Genomic DNA, 8385 nt, shown 5'->3' with positions numbered 1-8385 from the left:
TGACAAAAAAATCAATAAAATAAAATGTAGCTATAAATGGTTTTAAAAGTGACATGCAAGACCTTTACGGACATGTGAGTCAATACAAAGCATTACGCTTTTCATCGTTACTGAGCAAGTCTCTAAATTATGCCTTTTATTATGAACTCTCATTTACACTCTTATCAAAATTTGGTGATATTCTTGTGGATATATTATTGGAAATGTTCTTGCTTGAAATTTATTAGAGGTTATACATATATATACATATATATCACAATCTATTCTACGTGTCTGTTAACCTTCTCTTCATAGTTGAATTTTTATCCAATAATTGGAACAAATTTGGAACAATCAGAAAATAACTTTAATCTCTCCCCCTTCTACTAATCACATCTACTCCATGAGTTGTAATATTTCTTCATCCTTTGGTTTCCTGTGATCATTCTATGACTACTTTCATTATTCTATGATAATTCTGGTTACACTGAGAAAAATTTTTGAATTTTCTAAAATTTTTTTTCTAGTCACTTCTACACACAAAATAATCTAAATCATGGAATGCAAATGACCATTCTTAGACGTTCTAGATCCACTGTGGCAGAGTAAGCTCCCAGTAGCCCATGACTCCTGAAAAGCACAGCTAACACATCTGGAAAAAAATACAAAATTGACCAATTGAGGATACGCGAAAATAAACAAAAACAGGTGCACTGTCGAATAATAAAATTTGAAGAAATGACTTGATGAGAATTTCCTGCTTTGTTTCACGATGTTTGTTTGTTTGTTTGTTTGTTTGTTTGTTTTTAAGTGGAATCTCACTCTGGCGCCCAGGCTGGGGTGCAATGATGCAATCTGGGCTCACTGCAACCTCCGCCTCCCGGGTTTAAGCGATTCTCCTGCCTCAGCCTCCTGAGTAGCTGGGATTATAGGTGCCCGCTACCACGCCCAGCTAATTTTTGTATTTTTAATAGAGATGGGGTTTCACCATGTTGGCCAGGCTGGTCTCGAACTCCTGACCTCAGGTGATCCACCCTTCTCAGCCTCCCAAAGTGCTGGAATTACAGGCATGAGTCACCGTGCCCGGCCTCACGATGTTTTTCTCTCATGGCTTTGCCCTGAATTTGAGGCCCACTCCCAGAGTTGTGTAGGGGCACTGGAAGCTAAAACTCAGACAGAAACCTGACAACTTCCTGGCCAGAGGAAATTTCCTGAGCTAGAGACTGGGTGGAGAATGCCAGAGGGAAGATATTTTTTTACTACAATTTAATTTGTAATTGTGTCGTTTTAAAGAGGAATTTCACATACTTTGAGATGTGGAAGATTGAAATTTTAGTAGCATACTTATTTTGAAGTTTCCTGTGTACTTCTGCTGGGCTCTTACTTATGCAATAGTTATGCTCAATTCTCAGCTTGAGATTTCTGTAACCATGTGCATACCACACATTTAGACTTCACCCTCACATATGTTAGAGGTTGTGTGCCACTGGTGAGGATGATTCTTTTTCCATCCAAGGTTCCCCCCTCTCTTTCTCTCTCTTTCTCTGTCTCTCCTTTCCTCTCTCCCCCTTGTCAAACATTTCGCTTTACTCCATTCTCTCTTTCTTGATTCCAGGCTTTATTTATTTTATGTGATAATTTAGCACCTACTTCTTTAATGCATGTGCTGTCTCTCCCAGTGGGAAATAAACGGTTTGTCTTGGCGTTGAGTCGTAGTCATTCTTTATATAATCTGGATACAAGTTCCTTATTTGATACAGGATTTACAAATAGCTTTGCCTTTTCTATGGACTGTCTTTTCCTTTTTTTGATGGTATCATTTGAAGCATAAATGTTTAAAATTCGGTGTGGCTCAATTGATCTTTTCTTAAGAAAAAACTCATTTGTGCTTTGGAGTCATTTCTAAGAAGTCATTACCTAATAAAGGGTCACAAAGATTTGCTCCTGTGTGTTCTTCCAAGAATTTTAACTTTTAGATCTAGGTATATGATCCATTTTAAGTTCATTTTTGTATATTGTGTGAGATAAGGGTTTAACTTCATTCTTCCACAAGCAGACGTCCTGTCATCCCAGCACACCATTTGTTGAAAAGACTGTCTTCTCTCCCTCTTGAATTGTCTTGGCACCCTTGTAAAACAAGTGATTCTGCATGACTGTATGGCTCTATATTTCTGAACTTTGTTTCCGAACTTTAAATTCTATTCCATTGATCCATATATTTGTCTTTATGTCAGTACTACATAGTGTCAACTACTGTAGCTTTGTAGTAAGTCTTGAAACCAGAAAGCATGAGTATCTACTTTTATTTTTCAAGATGCAAGATGGTTTTGACTATTCTGGTTCCATTGCATTTCCATATGAGATGAGAGGTTAGTGCCTCTTGAGGCCTTTCCGGAACAGATGACCAATTCTGCTCATTCATGTGGCCTTCTAGAGTCCAAAGAATATGGCAGAGATTTTGAAAGGACCCTAAGGACATCTCTTTCCTCAGTTTTTTCTTTCAGTGTTTTCAGTCAGCCTCTTTTTAGCCCCAACTAGTAGCACCACCTCAGGCAGCTGCAATGTTAAAATCTTGCCACTGATTGTTTTTGAAAAATTGGCTGGAAATAGGGCTATTCACTCAGAGTGAATTCTGAACCAGGTCAAATAAGGAAAAGCTCTAAAATGAAACTTTTCCGTGAGCTGCCTGAGAGGTCAAATAGTGACATTTTCTTCTCTGTAGGCAAGGGTTTTGGGAATCTTCAAATCTGTTCTTCCCCCTCCAGTGGCTGGTTGACTGCTGGATCCAAAGCCACTGTAGTTGTAATACTGTTTATTTTCAAGGCTGCTATGGAGCTGGGGAGAAGATATGGAATTAGGGCAAGTTAAAATGTCACAAAACTCAATGTTACTACCGAGATCCAGGTGTTTTTCTAAATAACACTCTGGATTGTTCCAAGTCTTTGGTTAATTTTCAGAGTTCTGAAAAAGTTGATTTTGATAGTGCTCTCATTGCTTTTGTGGAGAAGCAGATTTTCTAAGGCCTTCATTCCATCATTTCAGAAATGCTTCTATCCCTGGTAATAGAATTTAAAATGCTCATACCCAGCTAGCTGGGTCTATATTTAATTTTGATTCCTTATAGGTTCTTTCCCATAGAAATTAGCATTTCTGCTTGCTAATCTTATACCTGTTCATTTGGATATTTTCCTTTTATTATTATTATACTTTAAGTTCTGGGATACATGTGCAGAACATGCAGGTTTGTTACATGGTATACAAATGCCATGGTGATTTACCACACTCATCTACCCGTCATCTACATTAGGTATTTCTCCTAATGCTATCCCTCCCCTAGCCCTCCAACACGCAACAGGCCCCACTATGTAATGTTCCCCTCCCTATGTCCATGTGTTCTCACTGTTCAACTCCCACTTTTGAGTGAGAACATGCAGTGTTTGGTGTTCTGTTCCTGTGTTAGTTTGCTGAGAATTATGGTTTCCAGCTTCATCCATGTACCTGAAAAGGACATGAATTCATCTTTTTTTTAATGGCTGCATAGTATTCCATGGTGTATATATGTCACATTTTCTTTATCTAGTCTATCATTGATGGGCATTTGGGTTGGTTCCAAGTCTTTGCCATTGTGAACAGTGCTGCAATAAACATATGTGTGCATGTGTCTTTACAGTAGAATGATTTATAATCCTTTGGGTGTATACCCAGTAATGGGATTGCTGGGTCAAATGGTATTTCAGGTTCTAGATCCTTGAGGAATTGCCACACTGTCTTCCACAATGGTTGAACTAATTTACACTCTAACCAACAGTGTAAAAGCATTCTTATTTCTCCACATCCTCTCTAGCATCTGTTGTTTCCTGACTTTTTAATGATCACCATTCTAACTGGCATGAGATGGTATCTCATTGTAGTTTTGATTTGCATTTCTCTAATAACCAGTGATGTTGAGCTTTTATTCATATGTTTGTTGGACACATAAATGTCTTCTTTTCAAATGTGTCTGTTCATATCCTTTGCCCACTTTTTGATGGGGTTGTTTGTTTTTATGTAAATTTGTTTAAGTTCCTTGTAGATTCTGGATATTAGTCCTTTGTCAGATGGATAGATTGCAAACATTTTCTCCCATTCTATAGGTTGCTTGTTCACTCTGATGATAGTTTCTTTTGCTGTGCAGAAGCTCTTTAGTTTAATTAGATCCCATTTGTCAGTTTTGGCTTTTGTTGTCATTGCTTTTTGTTTTTTAGTCATGAAGTCCTTGCCCATGCCTATGTCCTGAATGTATTGCCTAGGTTTTCTTCTAGGGTTCATATGGTTTTAGATATTATGTTTAAGTCTTTAACCTCTCTCCATTGCTTGTTTTTGTCAGGTCTGTCGAAGATCAAATGGTTGTTGACGTGTGGCATTATTTCTGAGGCCTTTATTCTGTTCCATTGGTCTACATATCTGTTTTGGTATCAGTATCATGCTCTTTTGGTTACTCTAGCCTTGTATTATAGTTTGAAGTCAGGTGGTGTGCTGCCTCCAGCTTTGTTCTTTTTGCTCAGAATGAAGAGATTGACAGAACAAGAAGAGCTAACTATCCTAAATATATATTTAGGATAGCTCCTGTATTGGATAATACAGGAGCACCCAGATTCATAAAGCAAGTCCTTAGAGATCCACAAGGAGACTTAGACTCCCACACAATAACAGTCGGAGACTTTAGCACTCCACTGTCAATATTAGACAGATTAATGAGACGGAAAATTAACAAGGATATTCAGGACTCGAACTCAGCTCTGGACTTAGCAGACCTAATAGACATCTACAGAACTCTTCACCATAAATCAACAGAATATACATTCTTCTCAGCATCACATTGCACTTATTCTAAAATTGACCACATAATTGGAAGTAAAACACTCCTCAGAAAATGCGAAAGAATGGAAATCATTATGAACAGTCTCTCAGATCACAGTGCAATCAGGATTAGAACTCAGGATTAGGAAACTCACTCAAAACAGCACAACTACATGGAAACTGAACACCCTGCTCCTAAATGACTACTGGGTAGTTAAATAACAAAATGAAGGCAGAAGTAAATAAGTTATTTGAAACCAATGAGAACAAAGACACAACATACCAGAATCTCTGAGACACAGCTAAAGTAGTGTTCAGATGGAAATTTATAGCACTAAATGCCCGCAGGAGAAAGCAGGAAAGATCTAAAATCCACATCCTAACATCACAATCGAAAGAACTAGAAAAGCAAAAGCAAACAAATCCAAAAGCTAGCAGGAGATTTTCTTTTGTTTGTGTCAAGGTGAAAAATATTTTCTAATGTGTACATCTCTGTATTTGAGATAGATTGGGATATATTTTTACATAACATCTATCCACGATGTTAAATAAAATTGTGAAAACACTTTTTTAAATGATGGCAAGAATTTGGTAAACTGAGATGCTTTAAAGATCAAGAACAAAAATATAATGTTTACAAAGTAATGGGAAGAGATGGGATCTGTAGTAAAGGTGATAGCATAATTCTTAATCACGTAAAAGGCCAACTCTTCTAAAATAGAGAGAAATAAGAATACAATGGTAGAATACCGGAAAGTCAAATGTTAGTGGGAGAACCAGTTAAGCAAATTTTTGTCTTATGTCATATTTTCTATGTGAATAAAAGGCAGACTTTTTTTTCTCAGAAAAAGGTTAAAAAGGATAGATTATGTTCTTGGCAAAATGGATACATGTTAAGAGAACAAACGTGGAAGATGGAGGGAGAGACCTAAGGATTCAGAGAATAATTTCTGTCAGCTTTGGGAACTTGGTAGAGTAGAGATCATAAATCGGTAGTGGCAATAATGTGCAGCATTGTGTGATTTAATATAACACTGGAGCTCCTGTAACTGCAGCTACAGCCCTGTGGAATCACTTTTATTTTCATAAATATATCATGTTCTTTCATTCCTTCATTCCTTGTTCAATACCATTCTGCAGTTCCTCATGATATAGAGCATCTTATCTCACTTCTTCTCTCATGTGCTTCTCTCCAAGGGAAACTTGTGACTTATCTGATTAATGAGTTGAATGAAGAGTCTCAGTTTATGCATGGCACAACTTGATTCTATCTACGTCTCAGATCACCCTTCATGCACGTAACCCAACTCTGATGGGGTTCACTTATGGGGAGAGGTCTTCCCTGACTTCCGTGGAAGAAACAGTTCTCTGACTGTGATGTGTTTGGATGTATCAGTTCATTTAGTAGAGCTTGATAGTTAAAAACTCCATTTGTAGATCTGATTCGGGTTTTGTTACCGAAAAAATCTACTCATTTGAATCTTTATGTTATGAACAAACAAGTTGATTCACTTCTATTTATTTTATATGTTACTATCATCCTCAAATGCTAGAGACTTCTTTAATAGAAATTCTAACATATTATTGATCATCTCTATGAGCTTATCTGTTGTTGTAAGCTACATTTTAACCACCTAGAGTGCAACAAACATAATGGTCACCACTGAATACCTAGTACTTAACCAAGTGACAAAACATAACATTCACTGTAATTGTTGTAATTGTTGATTGGAGAAGAGGGCAATTTCCTTATGACAAAAGAAAGAGATCAGACCTGCCATTTTGTACTTTAAAAAAAATAAATTATCTGTAAGAAACTGCTAAACAAAGCAGTATACTTTGAAAACAAGCTTAAAGGAAAAAGACAAATACAGCACGAATAATAGATATAATTTCTTTCCGCGACTCTACAGAAAACATAAATGTCAGAGTTTGAAGAGCCTTTAAAAGTCATGCATTCCAGTTTTTTGTCTTTGTTTTGTTTTGTTTTGTTTTTGAGACAGAGTCTCCCTCTGTCTCCCAGACTGGAGTGCAGTGGCACGATCTCGGCTCACTGCAAGCTCCGCCTCCCAGGTTCATGCCCTTCTCCTGCCTCAGCCTCCCAAGTAGCTGAGATTACAGGCATTAGCCACCCCACCCAGCCTCCAGTCTTAAAAAGAAATAAGGAATAACTTTACATACTTCTATGCTGTGATCTCTAGGATATATTGAAAGTGAATAAATGAAGGTGGAGAAAATTTGTATAATATGCTAATGTTTATGTAAGAAGTCAGAAATATGAATATACATAGGCATATGCTTTTAGTAACAATATATGTGATCAGTACTTAGAAGGTAAACATGTAATAATTAGCCTCCAATTATAACTTATAAAGGTGAAATTTTCCTTACCCTTTATAATAGATATATCGTTTTTTTTTAAGTTCATACCTTCCTTTAAAAAACACTTGAAAACGTCACCTTTTTTGATCACATTATTATCTGCAATGAATGTGTGATGTTTTCTTCAAAGAGTGCAGGTGTTTGCATGTGAGATATGACACTTGTGTTACTAGGGTGACAGTCTGCTTCTTGGTAATGGAAAATGTAATATTAGAGCAAAAAGATGTGCATATAGACCAGCTACAAAGTACATTTGAAAAAGAAAATGGCTTGTTCCAATATTGAATGAAACAAGCAAATCAGGAAATGTGAACTCTCAGACTCATGTTTTTCAGCTAATCTCTACATCTAAGGGAGCTTCTCCTACCTCCTTACCCATGTTCCTAATGTTCTGTTGCATTTTCCTTCATTCCTCAATTAAGCTTCCTCCTTTATTTGCTTAAGGTGTGAACAGTTGTTTACAGCTTCTAAAGTGTAACACTTCCTTAAAAATAATTCACTTGTATTCTATAAAGGTAAAAGAGAACTTCACCCCTTTCTAATCTAGGACTTTTGAAGAGACACTGATGTGACAGTGCTTAAATGCTCTTTCCTCAAGTCAGACGCTTAGTTCATTGGCCTCATGATATTATTACATGAATATAACTATCTCAAAATCATTCATTCTGAGTTGGGAATATAAATTCTGAAATCCAGAAAGTAATTATCACAAGCACATAAAAATTAAGTCAAAAAAAAATCAACCGTCTTAGTATTTTGTATTTATTATTAATGACTTATTTAACTAAGGAGAAACCAGTACTCTCAAAATTCAGTTCCATCTGTTTAAAATGAGATAGAACAACAAGATTCCATCTGAGAGCCAAATGAAGAACACAATTCCATTTAAAAAGCCACGCACAAAAAATAAAATGTCTATAAATACATCAAATCAAAGAGGTGAAAGTTCTCTTCAAGGAAAACTACAGAACATTGCTGAAAGAAGTCATAGATGACACAAACAAATGGGAAAACATTCCAAGCTCATTGATTGGAAGAATGAATATTGTTAAAATGATCTTACTGCTCAGTCTACAAATTCAATGCTATTCCTATCAAACTACTGTCATTTTTCACAGAATTAGAGGAAAAAAACTGTTCTAAAATTCATATGGAACCAAAAAGAGCCCAATTAACCAAAGCAAT

Source organism: Rhinopithecus bieti, unplaced genomic scaffold, assembly GCF_001698545.2.
Source record: "Rhinopithecus bieti isolate Rb0 unplaced genomic scaffold, ASM169854v2 scaffold_5626, whole genome shotgun sequence".
Classification (NCBI taxonomy): domain Eukaryota; kingdom Metazoa; phylum Chordata; class Mammalia; order Primates; family Cercopithecidae; genus Rhinopithecus; species Rhinopithecus bieti.
The sequence above is the reverse complement of the archived record's forward strand: the minus strand, read 5'-3'. Positions refer to the sequence as shown.